The 18673-nt window shown below is 39.0% G+C and overlaps 1 protein-coding gene across 2 annotated transcripts in view; it reads right to left on the reverse strand.

Moving 5' to 3' along the window:
* Positions 1–18673, reverse strand: part of DLGAP2 (DLG associated protein 2) — a 305540-nt gene that overhangs the window by 113507 nt on the left and 173360 nt on the right. For both annotated transcript variants that reach the window (XM_063125108.1, XM_063125107.1), the window contains one exon: positions 1617–1682. The gene's annotated coding sequence lies outside the window, so the exon portion shown is untranslated. The remainder of the gene's footprint in view (positions 1–1616; positions 1683–18673) is intronic.

The raw sequence follows: 18673 nt of genomic DNA on the forward strand, positions 1-18673 counted from the left end.
GCAAATATAATACAACTATTGTGTAAGCCGTTTGAACATTTTAAATGAAAAAAAAAAAGATCCCACTACTTGAATGAAGGCTATAGTGTGGTGAAATTCTGCAGAAATTCTCCAATGCAGCCCCGCTTCATTACATTTTAAGTGATAATAGCCAACTCACAGAAATATTATGTTACAACATATACATGCATATGACTGACAAACAATGTATACATCTTGTACTACTTCAGTGGATACATGTATTTAATGGTTCTTTGAAAAATTAAAAAAGTGATTCTTTTAATTTTTTAACATGTAACTCTGAAAATGTAACTCTGTAAAGTAAGGGCTTTTTCATACTTAATACATTCCTGTGAAGGAAACAGTAGATACCATATCATGTGAGCACACCATCCTATGAGATAAAAGCACATGTGCAACCTCAGATGGTTGGCAGGTTCCCACGTAGTGCACATGTGGGAAAGTAGACATTTGGGAAGCACATCCCATGTGATGGTGTACGTGAGGGAACTCCTTATGCCAATGTGAGAAATTGATCCTATAAGAAATGGCGCTGAATCATTAGGTTAGTACTCAAAGTGTTCCAAACATCTGTGCTTAGGCAGTGGCACTAGTTAAATGTCCCCCAGAGTGATTCTGCATTGGAACACTCTTGCAAAATAGAGTAATGAATTTTGTCTATGTAGAAAGAAATTTACTTAGAACTGGGTTGGGGAATGTGCAGCCCTCCAAACGTTGTTGAACAAAACTCCCATCATCCTTCACCACTGTCTATGCTGGCTAGGGCTGATGGGAGTTGCAGTCCAACAACATCTGGAGGGCCACACATTCCCCACCCTAAACTTAGAGCATTTCTTTTTAAATCCTCCATTTTTTAAAAAAATGGCCTGGCATTTTTGGTTCAGCTTTTCTGTGGCCCTTACAAATAGGGAGAGAAGATGGGGAGGGAAGAGACCAAACAACTTTTGGAGCATGTGAGAAGTGCAGAAGTTCAGCAGTTACCTTGTAATTATACTACTGCATTACCTGATTCTGGATTAAAACAAAATGGTGCATGTCATCTTACACTAGGTCTATGTCATCACCCATCAATGAATGAGCGATATTCGACGTTGAAGAAATTCTCCAAACATCAGCTCACTGGTCATCTCTTCTTGCGTTTGCGCTTTTGAGAAGAGATGACCAACATGTAATGGGGAAACTGCTCAAAATGAATAGCTATCAAATGTTAAAATTGTGTAAATACCTCAAATTTACACACATTTCTAAAATTGTGCAAATTTCCCCCATAGACTACAGTGGGGGTTATTTAAAATTTGCACGCTTTAAGAACATCGTGCATATTGAGAACTTTGTGCAATTTTCAAATACGCATTTTGTGGACACAAATGCAAATTTGCTAAAGATTCAAGGATTTGGACACTATTTTAAAGAAAACGTGCTTCTGTTTGTATTCAGGATTGTGAATGGGGCATTTCTGTGTGATTTGCAAATTGAAACAAAATTCTCATACTGTACATCCCTATTATACACTCAGTTTTAAACAGTTGAAGGATTGGCTGGCACCTAACATTTGTTTAAAACAAGTTTGTTTCGATAAGAAATAACATCTGTACCTAGCTCTTCATCTGGCGTTCCTGGAAAACTGATCCCCGTCTTGAGGAGGTCACCACCGTCTTCCTCTGAAAAGACAGAAACAAAATAAACAGCACAGATATTATCAGGTTCAAAGATATGTACCATTCATGCACTTTCATGAAACTCAATGCTTTTCAAATATCACAGGGTAAAAATATTTTTTTGTTTATTTTGACTTCTTTCTTAGTTTCTTTCTCTTCCTCCTCCTCCATTTTTGTTTACCTTAATGCCTGTTGCCATTTGGAACATTAGACTTCTTCTTGTTCATGTCTTGCTAGTACTATTACTTTAATTTATTCCAGACAATTTCCCCCTGATTTTCTTTTCTTTTAAACACTCTTTATTTTAGTGGGGGGAAACCCATTACAGTTTTAATACAGTCCCTCTTATGTGGGATGCAATTTAGAATAACATAATATAAAAAGGAAATCAAGCTTTTCTATTAGTGATATTCAACATGTAAGCTGCTCTGATTAAGAGACTTTCAAAAGCGAACAAAAATTGAATCAGACACATTGAAGAAACCATAATCTACTCCACAGAGTAATGGTTGATAAAACAGGCAAGTGTTACACTCCAGAGCTATGCATGTCTACTCAGAAATCAGGTCAAATGAGTTCAATAGAACTTATTCTCAACTAAAGAGTTAGTTATTCTCAACTAAGACTGCATCCTTAAACACAGTGTGAAAAGCAGGCTGAACAAAACATTAAGCAGAGTGTTGGGCCTGATATAATCTGAAATAGGCTCGTGGTTGCCACAGAAGCCAGGGATAGTCATATCTGGCTGGTGAAGATTAGGAGTAAGGAGCAAGTACCAGTGTTATACCAAAAGACTGCCCTAAGGTCTTGTCAAAAGAAGGTTATACAAGCAGGCAGTAAAAACCCTGATAAAATGTCCAAGCAGCTAAAAATACAACAGGACAAGCTTTGGTGTGAGAAGAAGACTGTAACCAGAAACCGGACCTGGTTGTAAGGGTATTTAGCTGGGGTGTAGGTTTAGAGAATTTGGCCAGAGGTTAAAAAAAAGTCCGTAGAGTCTTGTAGGAGCAACAGTGGCCTTAGCTAGACCTAAGGTTTATCCCGGGATCATCCCGGGGTCATCCCTGTTCATGTAAATGACACACAGGATATCCTGGGAGCAGGCAGGGACGACCCCGGGACGCTCTTGGGATAAACCTAAGGCCAGTGTCTCTTGAGTCTTAAAGAATAGTCACTAAGCAGCCCTTTGAAAATCCCAAAGATAATATTAGTAATCCCTTATGTAAAAAATATCTCTTTAATCAATTACTTGTTTAAGAGCTCATCTTGTCTCTAGAACCGCACTAGCAGGAAGTTTTAAAGTATTCTAAGAGAATTGGTGGCAGCAGAAAAGTGTCAGTTTGTGGAACTTTGGGTTATACTGGTTGAGAGTTCCTTAGGCCCAGAAATATAAGCATTTGCTATATATAAGAAATCCCATGACTAGGATTGCCCATTAAGGGAGCAGTTTCCCCATAGGTGGTGGCAGTGCTGGTGATGGGAAATCCCCCACAGAACATGTTGAAGGGGTGGGGGTTATAGATCTAAAAGCCTGTGCTCAGAGTTTCTGGTTGTTTAAACACACACACACACACACACACACACACTGATATGATATATGCAGCCTTCCCTAATCTGGCACCATCCAGATGTGCCAGACTATAGCCCAGTATCCCCAGCCAACATGGCCATTGGTGACTGAGTGTGATGGGGGCACATTCTGGGGAAGGCTTCCCTAGCACTTTTGTCTAAATTGCAACTTCTGCTTTTGATTTACTTGATTTACTTGAAACAACACATCTGTAAATGCTAATTCACACTGTTTTGCTTCTAGCAGTGACATACCCTGAAGGTCAGCTAACATGATTTAGGTTATAAAAATGGGAAACACGGTGCAAGGAAAAAACAACTGGTGAAGAGCATATTGTTATTTCTTCTGTCTAAAACCCTTTCTGCATATAAAATGAAACCTCTTGGAAATCCACTCACTCAATTTGCAGATTAGGTCTAATGAATCTTTTAAAATGTGACTGGCACATACATTCAAATTAAATTCTATTTGGAGATGTAATGGACAACTCTAATTAAATACAAACATAAATCAGGCAGTTTCCATAGAGATGGTGCATGTGATCTGTCTACATGTTAAAACTCACAAGTCGAGCCTCTAATTTGGCTTCACAATAAAAAGTCTAACGATAACTGGGGAGGGGGGCACACAATATGTATGGCCTGAAATCCTAAAAAGAAACTAAATTGGAGCACGCTAAACTTTATATTAAAAAGAAGAAGATAAAATGGTAAGCAGTGAGCCAGATAGATCCGCTTTTATTTCTGAGAATAAAAACTATTCTACCTCACAGGGGTGTTCTGTGGACAAATATAACCAAGATTATAAGGTTCCATGCAGTTTTGAAAATAAATAGGAACAAGTGGTGAAGGGGCGATTTAGCTATTATTTTCCAAGATCAAGTGTGTGCCCCACTTCTAGAGGTGCCTGGTATACCTAATTCCCATTCCCACAATTTCCTCATTCCCTGTGGTATTGGCGAAATTTGCTTGATATGAGCTATGTGTGGAGTAGAATTCCACCTTCCTAGCCCGTGAAAGCCTAGTGCCAGTATTGCCATGTTTGGAACAGATTCATTTCAGTCTTATATAGCATAACTTATGGGTCACCTTGGTAACCCTTGGGGCCAGGTTTAGAGCAATCTGTCAGTTTTACATTCTCCCACATTTGATTTTTTTCTAAATCTCAAATTCTCTTTGTTCTGTTTGCAAATTTTAGTAAATTCTTACCAAAAACAAAGCAAACAAAATTCTTACTTGTTTCCACCAGCCAAATTCAATTACTAAAGCTATTCCCAGCCTGCAGGATGCCATGTTATACCTGCCTGTCATGTAGCTGGTAAAGCTGAGGACCCTGCCAGAAAAACAGGTGACACAACCCTAGTTCAGCACCACAGAGTTTTAAAAGTTAGACAGAGTCCTGGGCCTGGACAGATAGATGTCAGTTTTGCTTCCTCCCACATTCAACTTTTTGATGGTCATCATCATCTTTATTTTTTGCTTAGCCCACAGTCCATTCGCATACAAAACAACTATGACAAAATAAGACAAATATCTAAAATGCTTAAACAAAATCTAAAATGCTTAAGCTATAATAGGTTCATAATGTATTGTTTAAAATTCATTTAAATTAAACCACACCCATTGTTGAAAATGGATAATTATAGTCTGAAAGTTAAAACATCTAGCGAGACCATTAAGTCAAAGCATCACCAGGACAATCAACTGCATTGTCAGAGATAAATTTTGCCCAAATTCTTGATGCTGCCAAACCCTTATAAGCACAGTAAAATCTAATTCCGACTAAAGAGAGGGGGGAAAGAATTGTCTGGGACAGTATTACCATACAGATAGAACAAGATAGAACCCAGAAATTTAGACAGCGAATAACTTTTTTAAAATATCAAGTTATTTGCATTCCATTTATGAAGAGAGTTGCTAATTCTGATAAGTCATTATCAAATACTGAAACTGAACAATTTTTTCACCCATCTGATTGCAACTATTTGTCTCATTGGAGGCATAATAGCTCCATATTCTGCTGTGTGTTAATAATGTTCTTCAGTCCACATATCCTGTGACTTGCGAAAGTTTTTTTAGGCAGATAGATGGATGCAGGTACCCTAAAGACATGCTCTGGCAGTAGCAGCAGAAGGTTTGGAAGTGTCAGCTCCATGTGATAAGCATGAACCATAGCAAAAAATATTTTTCCAATTAACCAATTCCAAGTGATTTCCAAAGTCCCAAGACAAAAAGGACTGAGATCATTAATGAAGCATTTTTTATTGTAAAGGACGCTCAGTTCTCTTGCACATACCTATGAAATCTTACTCTTCCCGCTTAATGATCATGGATTAGTACAAAGCAACATCCAAAACATGCCCTCTGGCTCTCATTCAATCTATCAAGATTTGCTGCAGTGTCAAAAAGAAGACACACAGAGAGAATAGCCATGCTTAATGAAAATCTATGGCTGTTTGTTTGCTTTGCTGAAATGTAAGATTTAGATAAAAGGATCCTGTAATACTGGGCTTTTCAAATATCGTGCTTTTTATAGACCATTGCATCCCAGGACTTCCTTCTTTGATTCACATCTGCTCATTACACCAATTATTTTCATTGCTTACCCACAGCACACCAAACAGATTCTGTAGCTTTTCTTTTTAATAAAAAATATGCAGGGTATGCTATTAAAAGTAAACCTGAACAGTTTGCAAGTTAACACAGATTTCTATCACCACTGCAGAAAACTGACTGAAAAAGCAGATGAGCCAAAAGTCCCCAATCAATAATTTATTGTTTTCTTTGCTTTTTTTTGTTTTTGTTTTTTGTTGAGAAAAGTAAAACGGCTTTTTTAAAAAAAGTGTTTTATCTATTTTTCATGGTTCCATCTCCTTTGAAGTCTGAAAAATGCTGAGGGTACAACTCTTAGGATCTCCTTGGTGTTGGCTCCTGTGTATCTGTACTAATCTAGATTAATATGCTCAGCTGAGAAGGCAGTTCTGCAAGATATTTAAGAAATCTCAGTCTGAATTGGTGCACCAACTATAAAAGACTGGATTGCTAAGGTTTGGCATGTGGCACAAGTACCCAAACTTTCTGAAATAGTGACACTGTAAGGTGGTAGACAAAAAACAGAAAGTGTTGTCAATATGTAGTGCCATTAGGAATGGAACCCAGTTTCTATGGCTCCTCAAACTTTTACCAATTTAAATTAACACACTGGAAAAGGATCTATTTTGATGGGATATGACCCTTTTAATATGGTTTTAGTAGGTTTTCCTAACAGGGTCCTTCCAACTCTTCAGTCACATATATGTATAACAATAGCACTAGCAGGTACGCAAGACATGGCAGACTCCAGTCAGAAGATTTCAGAATGTCCAAGGCAAACCAGTGATATAATAATAACCACATCTATATATTAAGGAAGTAGAATACAGACAAATGGAGTAGCCTGAATGCTGTGTTCTAGCTCAGTTGTTCTTGTTGTAGTTGTTTTCCTAAGGCTATGACTAGCCTTGGAGCCCTGAACTCAGTGTGATTTCAAGAGAGCAGCCTTGCTCACAGCAAACAGTCCTACTGACTTTTAGAAATGCCTTGGGGTGCCCATTTCTGCATCCTATCAACCCTATCTTTCTTATTCATTGAAGCCTTGCCATACTTCAGGAAACATGCTCTTCCTGCCTTCTTTTGGACCCACCAAAAAGCTGATGAATCCCTTGCCCTTTTATATGTTTAGAAGGATAGGTTTACAAATGAGACATCCTGCTTGTCCTACATTCCCCAGATTTCTTTCCTCAATAGGAAGGTCCCGCTCGATCAGACCAAAGGTCTATCTAGACCAACATCTTTTTTTCTCACAGTGGCAACCCAGATGCCCATGGAAAGTCCACAAGCTGGACACAAGGGCAATAAACTTCTCCCACTATTGTTTCCTGGCCACTTGTATTCAGACATAAACAAAACTGGAGAACATCCAAATTGCCCAATAAGTAAAGATTCAAAGTCTTAGGATCTTGAAAAAATTGATGCCATTTTATTGCAAGAGGTTGCCCTCCGCATTTCAATAACAATATGGCCAGTCACAGGATTCATCTTTCTCAGAGATCTTTACAGGCACTTTTAGAAATATACTCCCTTGAAGAAAGCCCATACATATTACTCAGGACCAAAACACATAAGGCAACTTATTGGAATAAAACAATATCGATTTTTCAACATCCTGAGACTTCATCTCTTTATTGCACTGGTATTCAGAGGCATGCTGTCTCTGATCCTGGTTCTTCTTCCCACCTCTCTCTTTATCTCTAGCTTTTAATCTTCCCCCACTTTTCTCTGTACACCAAAGCATCACCAAGTATCTGCTCTTCTCAGTAAAATCTCCTTTCTGTTACTCCCACCTGACACTTTGCTATCTAAACCAAAAATTCCTAATGTTACTTATCCTATGTTCCTGTGTACACATCCCAGCCCATTCTCTGAAAGAACATAGTCAGGGCCACAAAAGGAAGAAGTTCCTCTAGCTACTCTCTTCACCCTGGGTATTTGAGTTCTAGAACAGCTTATCCTCCAAACATGGAAATGTTGGTTTCAGGCATGAGAGAGACATAAGTCCCATGCAAGCATGAGACAGTATTGCATCCAGTTCTAGGTACCACACTTCAAGAAGGATGCAGACAAGCTAGAGCGTGTTCAGAGGTGGGCAACCGGGATGATCAGGGGTCTGGAAACAAAGCCCTATGAAGAGAGACTGAAGCATGTTCAGCCTGGAGAAGAGAAGATTGAGGGGAGACATGATAGTACTCTTCAAATACTTGAAAGATTGTCACACAGAGGAGGGCCAGGATCTCTTCTCGATCATCCCAGAGTGCAGGATACGGAACAATGGGCTCAAGTTAAAGGAAGCCAGATTCCGGCTGGACATCAGGAAAAACTTCCTGACTGTTAGAGCAGTACAACAATGGAACCAGTTACCTAGGGAGATTGTGGGCTCTCCATTGTTAGGTATGCTTTAGGGTGGATTCCTGCATTGAGCAGGGGGTGGGGGGTTGGACTTGATGGCCTTATAGGCCCCTTCCAACTCTACTATTCTAGGATTCTATAAGCCAGGAAATCCTTGGTTGAAATGTCACTTGCGTTATGACCCCACAAGGTAACCTTTAGCAAGTCATTTCTCAGCCAAGTATTAAGTATCTGCAATATGAAGATAGCACTACTGACCTTGCTGAAGGGGTGTCACAAGGATTACCAAGAAAATGCTTCTGAAGCACACTGAGCACACAAATATGCTATCTGAATGTTAAGTATCATTACCCTCTTATTGTTCCTCGCTTATTACCTATTACCATGCTACTGTCTTAACTTAAGCTTGTACAACTTGTGACCTGCCATGTGGGGCTCAATGGGCAGCACCCAATGGTGGCTGTGGACAGCGAGACCCTCCACTGGTGAAACAGGAAGTCAGCACTTCCTAAAGCAACCCAAAATGAGCCCAAATGTTCATTTCCGCTGACCTGTCACATTCTGAAAATGAGTATTTTGGCTTGTTTCTGGGGTTTGTTCTAGGAAGTGCTAACTTCCTGTTATGCTGTCGGTGTGACACAGCAGTGTAACACGAAGGGGCAGCATTGGATACTGCTCAATAACCCCTTTTGTTGGCAGCTGCAGTAATGGGAATTATCAAGCACCTGCCAAGCCACAAAGCTTTGGTTGCAGAAAAAGAAACTTGCACCTATCAAGGTATATAGAGTTAAAAAAAAAAGATGTCTCTTTGCAAGAAAAGAAATACAGAGGGAAAACAACCTCATACACAGCGCAAATCTGTCTTTATGTTGCAAACTCCAGCAGACTAGCCTTTCAAGGAAGCTACAATATCTTCCATTCAGTCAAAAAAAGGAAAACAAAAACCCTAGGTACCTCTTCATTTCTACAGCTTAGTTATATTTTATGCTACTTCCCCACTCCTCACCGCTCCAAATCAAAACCATTAAAATAATTTAAAGGTGTCTTGAGCACAGCTGAAAAACTCAGGATAATAATAAGAATAAATGCGAGTCAAATGACTCCATTTGAATGGATATGAATGTAAACTATTCTTTAAGCAGCCTGTTTAGCTACTATTTCATTATTCTATTCTGCATCATTTTCTTCATGAGAGAGCAAAACATTCTGAAGGCTCGCTCCGCTTTCATTCAGACTATACACTCCATGTAAGTTCTAACTTAAAGGATTTGCAGGGAGAGGGTCGGAATGAGGTATTGTGGCCTTTACATCTGCTCTATTCATTCAAACACAGGCCAGATGTTCACGTCTATTTTTCCCATCACGATAAAGTCATGACAATGAGAGTTATAACCATCATTTTTGTGTAGTAAACATTTCTTTTCAATGGACCGACACAGACACAGGTGGTAGCATATGAGATTTAGTATGTCCTAGAAAACACTCGAGAAAACTAATGCTCTTCATGTCATGGTAATGCTCAGACCTCAATATATAGAGAAAAATATTCAAAAGGAAACATTGGACAAAAAATAAATGAAAAGGGGGGGGGGGAAGCAAATCTCCAGTTATGATTTTTCCATGTATCAATCATTCTTTTCATTATGATAAATTCTTCTTTGTGAATGCCTCTTCTCCCAGGCATTTAACAGCATATGCTGAGTTTTTTTAAACTGACCCCAGGATAGTTGTTTTTAGATGGCTATTGCCTGTTTTTGTTTGTATTTTATGCTTTTTATGGTTTTTAATTTTGTATATTTCTTTTTAATGTCCACTGTTTTTAACTTCTGTAAACCGCCCAGAGAGCTTTGGCTATGGGACAGTATATAAATGTAATAAATAATAATAATATGTAGCGCTATCGGTAAACCTGGTAATTTACAGTGCAGAACAAGCAAAAGACAGGTAGGAATAGATGAATCTGTCTGCTCCACTCTCTCCTGCATTAAACTGTTTAAAAACTCAAGTTTTTTCCATCACATAAATGAAGAAATTTGCAAATTTTGGTAAATCCTTATAAAAAATGAAATGAAATGTACAAGCGAAGTATCCTCCTTGAGGTTACGTATGTAGTGCCTGGCCAATTAAACAGAAATAGGGGTTTAGATAAGCACACAAGGGAAAAGGAAAGGCTACTCTTATAACCTTTTGTGGATATGGTACCCATTGTTTTCACTGAGCCTCCACAGGCACTCGTCTGCTCTGTCACATGGAAAGAACATTATGGGAATGGCAGCAATGTGTGCTAAGTAATATGGACCAGATGTCCATCAAGGTTGCAGGAAGCTGCGTTGTGCTCTAGCATATTTATCAGGAGCAGCTTAACTTTCAGGAGAGTGTTTTCAGAAATGGCTGAGAAGTTGCCTGCACAGCAAAGTTCAATACACTCCCCTGCTGTGTTGAAGTTGCTTTAATCCCTTTGTTTACTGTGCTGATGTTTCTGAGATCTAAATGCCATTGCTGAATGCACTTTAGATAAACTTATCTGTTGCATGTGAGTATTTAAGGGCATGTCTGCACCATAGGGTGTAGAGGGAGGGAGGGGGGACGATCCCAGATTTCCCTGTTTACAGGATCGTCCCTGGCCATCTAAACAGAAGTGCAACATCCCGGAAGGAAAAAGGGACATCGTGCCCGCCATTGGTTTTTTTGCTTCAGCGAAAAAGTAAGTAAAAAAAGAAGCCCCAACCCCACTCCCTCCAATGTTCCTGGACTCGCCCCAGCCTGGTTCCTTCTCTCTGCTGACCCTCGCTACTCGTGTGGAGGAGGGAAGAAGCTGGGATGGGCACCCACAACACCTGCAGTCCTCATGATCATCCCAGGATCGCAGGTAAAACTGGGAAAAAAGTGGTCCCAGAAATCCTGGGGAAATGGAGGGACGGTCCCAGGGAAAAGGCCTTAAATGGGTAGACATGCCTTAAATGGGTAGGCACACTGTTTTCAGATTTTGAATCTGAATCCCTGCAACTACATTTTTTGGTCTCTGCTTGTCTTTTCTCCAAAACTGAATGAGAGCAGTACTAATGCCCTCTTTTGCCATTTATAAAAATCAGCATATTGCCATTTGGACTCTGGACCTGAAAAGAACATTTTATCTGATAAGAAGTGTTCACACAGAGACTACTGCAATCAACATGGCAGTGGAGGTCTGAGCTTTACATTTGAGAAGAACTCTTATTTAAATACAATTAGTATTAAATACGATTAGTAATAGTGAATATTACTTTTATTATTCAAGTGACATTTCATTTAGCTTTCTTGCTAGTCAAGCTGTCTACATTTCATTTTGAAGACAAAGGCCTAATATTTCTCTTGGCATTTTTTTTATACTATTTGAACAAAAGCCACACCAATGGTTTTCTTAATCACAGTCAGATCTCCTTTATGCCTCTTCTTTTCCTGTGCACATCTGCTGAGAATTAAATTTGTTTTTAGCCCATAGTCATGGTCAGCTTCCTTTTGATAATTATTTCATAGTTTGTGTGTAAAAAAAATGCTGCCAATGTGACCCTCTTTTATAACCTGTCAAAGCTTTTGAAGGAGAGGGATCTAGAGCTGTTTGACCTTTTTTTAAAAAAAAAATACCTCAAAATTGTGTTAATTTGCTTCCCTTGATTTTAGCTGCTGTCTGTTCTCATGCAGACCTGTTCTCCTTATCTGTTGCTAGGAGGTTATCCTAGGATTTCTCTTTTAACTTATTTTAATACTCTTTTAAACAGTGTGGTATTGTGGTAGGTGAATTGCATACAGGTAATGCCGATATACATGGCTGTATTATTCCCTTTGCAATGTTCTATTCAGAAATCAGGATGGCAGCTTTACTGCCAAGAAAATCCCATTTGCAATCAAGAGTGGGAGTTGAGCAGAGCCCTGGATGTACAGCTGTGTTCCCAGCGGAACTGAAAGTCAAGATATTACAGCTAATCACTGACATTGTCCTGCTAGAACAGAAATGGCTCATTAATTGAACATCCCTCTTGTCTTGCCATGGGCAGGGGAAAGAGATCATGTGCTATAAACACATGATGCCTTAATTCAGGATGTAATGAGAACTAGAAACAAAACAGAGACATTTACATGATTTTGAAGTAAATGCATTGTCTGTGTAGAGCCTCCAGATGAAAGGTCTGAACCGATTTCTAAAGAGGCAAAATTGTTCCAGTCCTCCCAATTCTTCTATATGCATGTGGGTAACTGATAAGAATAATTGCCTGCTACTGCGTGCATTTGTGTATGCGTATACTTATGTGCTGGCAACAACTATGTACATATACACCCTATATGCAGTTGCATTGCCAGTCTGGATACCTTTAGTACATCTCGACACACATAAATATACATTAATAGCTTAATAATAATCCAGTTCTTATGGAGTCATATAACTGAAAATGGCCAAAGGTCCTTTACTAACCACTTCATGAAATCCTTGCTTGAGTGTGCCCTAAGCAAGGAGACAGTGTCCTGCGAGATCGACTGTGAACCCAGCTAGGAAGCAAAAGCATCTTTGAATAAGCTGATACATTATTGGAGAAAAATGTAGCATAATAATCCTCTTTCCTATGCTGCTGGAAAATAAACAGTTAAAAAGAACTTTAAGTGACCATCTATCGATATATTGATGACAAATATTTAGAAAACACTGACTAAGGGCTATGAAATATTTGTCATTCTCACCTAATAACATCTGGCAGGAACATATTTTAAACCTGATGGACAATGTTATATATTGATAATATGAAACAATCACACATTCTGAAGTGCTATAAGCAAGTGCAATTGTGCCTAAGGACGGGGACGAAATTCACGGAGTTCACGTTTTGTCTGAACTTATCTAATTTTGCCCTTTCAAACCACTATGTGGACTGAAACTTAATTATTCTTCTCTGAATTTTGGAATAAAGTTCTCCAGTCAAAGAATGCACACACACATACATACATATAGGGAAATAATAATGTGTATATTAGGAAATGATATGTACAAAAATGCATGTATTTGGAGTAATGTTATTATTATTATTATTATTATTATTATTATTATTATTTATTTATATAGCACCATCAATGTACATGGTGCTGTACAGAGTAAAACAGTAAATAGCAAGACCCTGCCGCATAGGCTTACAATCTAATGTGCACAAAAATGTTTATAAATTTTCATGTGAACCTTAAAAAATAACGATGTTTGGGATACGCCAAATTTAAGACTTCAGAAATTTTAAACATTCATCTTCTAGACAAACTAAATGTAAGATTAGAAGAATGAGAAACAGAGAGAAACTGAAATTGGCAGATTTGTCCAGACCTAATTGTGTCTTCTATAATTTATTCATTTAAGGATGCTTAAATTCTTAATTTGTAGCAGGCTTCTAATACATGATATTTTTAAAACATTGTTTCACAATATGTGTCAAAACATATTAAATGAATTAATATGACTGGAATTCAAAACACCTACATTAAAAAAAATGAGAATAGTATTTAGTTCTTAAACTACCTGGAATAGCATGTGTGTCTCTCCAGTTCTCCTATACTTCACAAAACCCAAAGTGTATTACTATTTGGGACAATTATCCAACAGCATGTCATTTCTAAAGAATCAAGTGATTTCTATTTGAATTTCAAATAATTTTAAAACTGATTTTGTCATTCATTGATGATATTGCAAAACCTAAAAATCAACAGCAACAGTCAAAATCATGAAAAACCTGACTTCTAACAAAAACTTTTGTTGTTGTTTTTGCAAATATAAAGTATCAAACACTATGAAAATGAAAGAAAGAAACCTAGAACAATTCACAAGTTGTTGTTGTTTTGTTTTTTACCCAAGTTTTTCATCTGTTAATATTTCACAAGGTTACTAACTTTATAGAGGCATGCATTCTTATGTAATGCAGAGACAGAAGAACGTGATTAGCACATCAACAGTTTCACTAACAATATATTTGCCTTCAGCAATTTATGTTGTAGAGAATGAGAACCATTCCACTTGGCACAACATACTCAGATATTATTCACAGCAACAAGAAGATAAATATTCTGCCACTAATGATGCTGCTGCTTCCCACCATGTTGACACGCTCTCAGCTGTGGTACAGCTGATACTAAACTGTTATTAAGAAAAATCAAGCAACGTAAATAAATAGCTTGGGTGGGAGAGGTGAAATGGGACTGTCAGAATGTGTTAAAGGGGAAGGGGCTTTACCTGGGATTCCTTTTAATATCTCAGAGGGATGGCCAAGTCCCAAGTGAATTCTTTCTGCAGCCAAACACCGACCTTCCTTACTGGTTCTTTTTGAAAGCTTGCTTTATATTGTAGCCTTACGTATATATTTGGAAATGCATAAAGCTATAATTAAGGGGAGGTTGCAGACTTTCTCTGACTGAGCCCTCCCTCCTACTCTTGTACTGATACAGGAAGGAACCCTCTGTAATTTCAACTTGGGTGCATTATTCTCTTTCTGTTTCAACTCGGGTGCCTTATGCTATAAAGCTATATTATCACATTCTTGGTGGGAAAGTGCTTAGAGTAGCAATAGTTTTAGCATAGTCAATGAAGCAGTGTGCAATCTAAGAGGTGCTTCTCAGAACCCCTTATAATATTAATGTCACTGTGTAATGGCCCTGGCCTCAGACTTCCTATGTTTGTGGAATGATGCCATGGACTCTGAGAAGGTGATGGGATGGAGTGGGGAATTACCCTCGGCATCAATCCTAGATGGCCCCACTGCTTCAGATGTCCCAGTGAAACCCACAGTGGTGTAGTGGAGCTGTGAAACCACAGGGATGCAACATCAGCACTTCTTTATTAGCAGGGATGCTGACATCGTCTGCCACCCCCTCCACCCTCAGACTTCCCTACCTTCATAACATCCTGTTTAGATTACTGCAATGCACTCTGTGTGGGGCTTCCGATGATAAGCGTTTGGAAATGGCATCATTGCAAGATGTGGCGAGTGCTTTGATGACAACATTATACTGATTCTGTACCAACTGCTCTTGCTGCCAAATTGGTTCTAGGCACAATTCAAGATGCTGGTAGAGATATGTGAATCAGCAAAACGTGAGTTCATCAAGGTTTTCCTAATTCCACCTCAAAGCTCATTCTGACTCATGTCTGCATCAGTTCACAAGCTTTGTTGTTTCTTTTAAGATTAAAATGTGTATTTTTTTCCAAATGTATATATCCATTGTGTGCCTTTTTGAAATGTATGCATTTTTCTCCCATCGATTATAACGTGTTTGTGCACATTTCCCCCCCAAAGTATGCATTTTTCTTGCACGTTTTTCAAATGCACACATTTTACTAACACATTTTTTGTGAACTGCATTGCAAGCTCAGAAATGTATGGACTTCAACTTCAGAATGCATTTTGGGTCCATGTTCAGTTCTGGCAAGTGGGAACTAGGTAAACTCTGGTTAAAAATGATCAGAAATGAATTTCTCATACATCCTACATATTCACCAGTCTTTTACCAACTGTTCTGGCTCCCCATTTGTTTCTGGGCTTGTGCTTACTTATAAAGCCCTAAGTAATTTGATGCCAGGATATCCAACAGACTGCTTCATTCCCTTGAACTTGCCAGTTATTTAAGATCTGTTTTGAAGGCCCTGTTGTGTGTCCCACCACTAATAGTGCTGGAGCACTATCGTTTGGCCCCCAGGGTCTTTGGAGTTTCTCAAGGCTCTGAAGTAAGTGTGCATAGGATTGCAGCCCCAATGAATGAGCCTGAGTGGCTAAGATGATATGAATCTAAGGGAAAGAAGTTCATCTCACCACCACCATGTCAACGAGCCTTCTAACCTTCATTACTCCAGTCTTACTCATATTTATCTTCAACTGGGCTGGTTGAACCTAGTCCTTAGCCATGGCTAAGCTCTTAGTAAGCCTCAGAACAATAGGGAATGAGTTAAGAGGCACAGCAGAGTATCATCAGCATGCTGAAGTTGTGTAATGCCAAACCTCAATATGATCTATTGTAACCCAATACAAACATGAGAATGGAACAGAAATGATTTTGGATGAGAGAGACGAAGGGAGAAGAATGTGGGAAAACATATTAACCATCCCATCAGAATGCAAAATAAATTACTGAACAGATTATAAGCCTTTTAGTACAGAAAGCTAGTGCTCAGTGGTCAAGAAAGGTTATATTATATCCGTTGTTTGAAATCTTTTCTAAGTGTATTCTTACACATGCCTCCACAACATAACAGTGTTCTAAATTGTCAAGTCATTGCTAATATTAACCAAAGGAACTATGCTATTTTCTGTGAAGTTACATACTATAAAAGCAGCCACTCCGTCCTTTTCCCTTACACTGAGCGGTAACCAAAACATCTTCAGAAACATAGTTCCATGGAGGCCCCAGCTTCTGTAAAAGGTGAAAGATTTATACGATCTGAAGAGAAACTGTATACTTAAAAGGAAGGCAACTTTTACCTTTATAGTGAATGTCTGTGTTACACTTGGGGATTTTCTTAACACCCAAGTGCAAACATGTATGATTGAGCCTATGACTAAGAAAGGATCTTTGGAAGCTCCTTCATCCTTGCTTTATAGGACTACTTTGCAGAGACAGAGCTATATATGCCACTGGCATATGGACTGAATCATCCCTGTTTGAATGGCAGCACCAGGGGGGAAAAAGTGTTCTTTCTTCTTAAGAAGGGAGGAAGGTCAGGACCACTTCAGTGGGAAACAGGAAATATTTTATAAATTCCATCATAACCTTTACCACCCTCAATATCTCAGGGCCTGCTTAGAGATTGTTTTTTTCCTCTTTCAGGCACCATAGAAATAGAACAAGTACCAAGTGATGCAATGGTTGCCATGGAGAAGCTGTGAAGTTTTCTTTATTTGGAGTTGAATAGCAGAGAACTGTAAAATACAGCAGCTGTACAACTTGCTAGGAAATAAGCAACTGCCAATCAGTGACTACAATAATTGGCAACTTTTAAAAAAAACAGTTAAAAAAACCTGCATCTCATTTTTTCAGGCCTACTCCTTCCAATTCTTTTGAAAATGAGATACAGCCTTAGGAGGGTGTTGAATAAAATATCCACTGAAACATAATTAAGGCTTTGCCTGCATTAGATTTAGTAAATATTATTTATGCAAAATAAGGGCCATTGCAAAATTTGCTCTGTGGCCCATCAATATGACCTGTACACAGACATAGAGCTCATGTTGTTAGAATTTACAGGTCTCCATTTCATATGGCACCTCTTCTGATTTTCCATAGACTATTCTGTTTCATTCATTCATACACACATTGTGGAGATTTACAAGCAATTCTTGTGATTTTAACAGGCCTAGAGAGAAACGCCAGAACTTTCTCACATTTAACCATATTTATTTATTTTATTGATACCCCATCTTTCTGCCAAAAACAAGTAAGTGAAAAACACAATTATGGTTCCTGGGAGAGTGTCCCATGGTCCATAGGATATGCTGGATTTCCCGTCCCAGGGCCGTAGATACTCTGGCCTCAGAAGCGGGTATCAAGGATCAGATCATTCCATCATCCCCCTCTCTTTTATGGTGGCTGCTTTCCGAAGTCATACTGGCAACCTTGGCTTACCTCATAAAGGTCACAAAGGGGGCATTCCAGGGAGCGGCCATGATCTGCAGGATCCATGGCCTCTCCTTCACTCTGCCCATCTACAACAAGGTAGGTTAGCTAAATGGGCTCATCCAACTGGAGTTGTTATTTTTAAAGAGGAATGGGAGGTGAAATGGTCTCTGTCGTCCTCCCACCCTATCTGGCTCTTGCCAGTAGGGCACAGGACAAACAGAGGCCTCCAGTCTCTGATAGGAATGCTGCCTGCCCGAGCACTTGTGAGCCCCCGGCAAACACTCAGCTGCCGCCTGCCCATATGCCGAAATGCTGCATTCATGCCTTTACACTTGCATCAATGGGGCCTTTAAGGCTACCATTGGGTGTGGGGGGGAAGTATGCAATTTACAGAGGCTCCCAAAATTGTGGAATCCCCCCATTGCATCAATGCCAGCCGCCATTGATGCAGGAAGGAAATGGTGTGATTTTGGCGCATGGGTGGGTGGCTACAAACCGAGCGTCACGCCTACTCTCTGATCTTTTATTGTTGTATAAAAATAGAACAACAAATGATGATAAGCAGCACCAACCAATTCTAAAATCCCTTCAGCAGCAGACCAGCTTATATGCCAAAGGCCTTCCTGAATAAAAACTTTACACTCAGCTGAATGTCTTCAGGAAATGGAAATAAGTGTACATTGAGCATCATTTACAATTAACATACATTTATCATGGATGTACCTATGAAAAAGCAAGTTGATATCTGACATTTCTCAGTGATCCTAGTAAAATCTTAAGACATGCATATAAAAATTGACCACATTTCTGTCATCTTCCACTGTTTGAACCCCCCCACCCCCCCGGAGAGAATTATCTTGCATAAT

The sequence above is a fragment of the Elgaria multicarinata genome, chromosome 4 (genome assembly GCF_023053635.1).
Source record: "Elgaria multicarinata webbii isolate HBS135686 ecotype San Diego chromosome 4, rElgMul1.1.pri, whole genome shotgun sequence".
Lineage (NCBI taxonomy): Eukaryota > Metazoa > Chordata > Lepidosauria > Squamata > Anguidae > Elgaria > Elgaria multicarinata.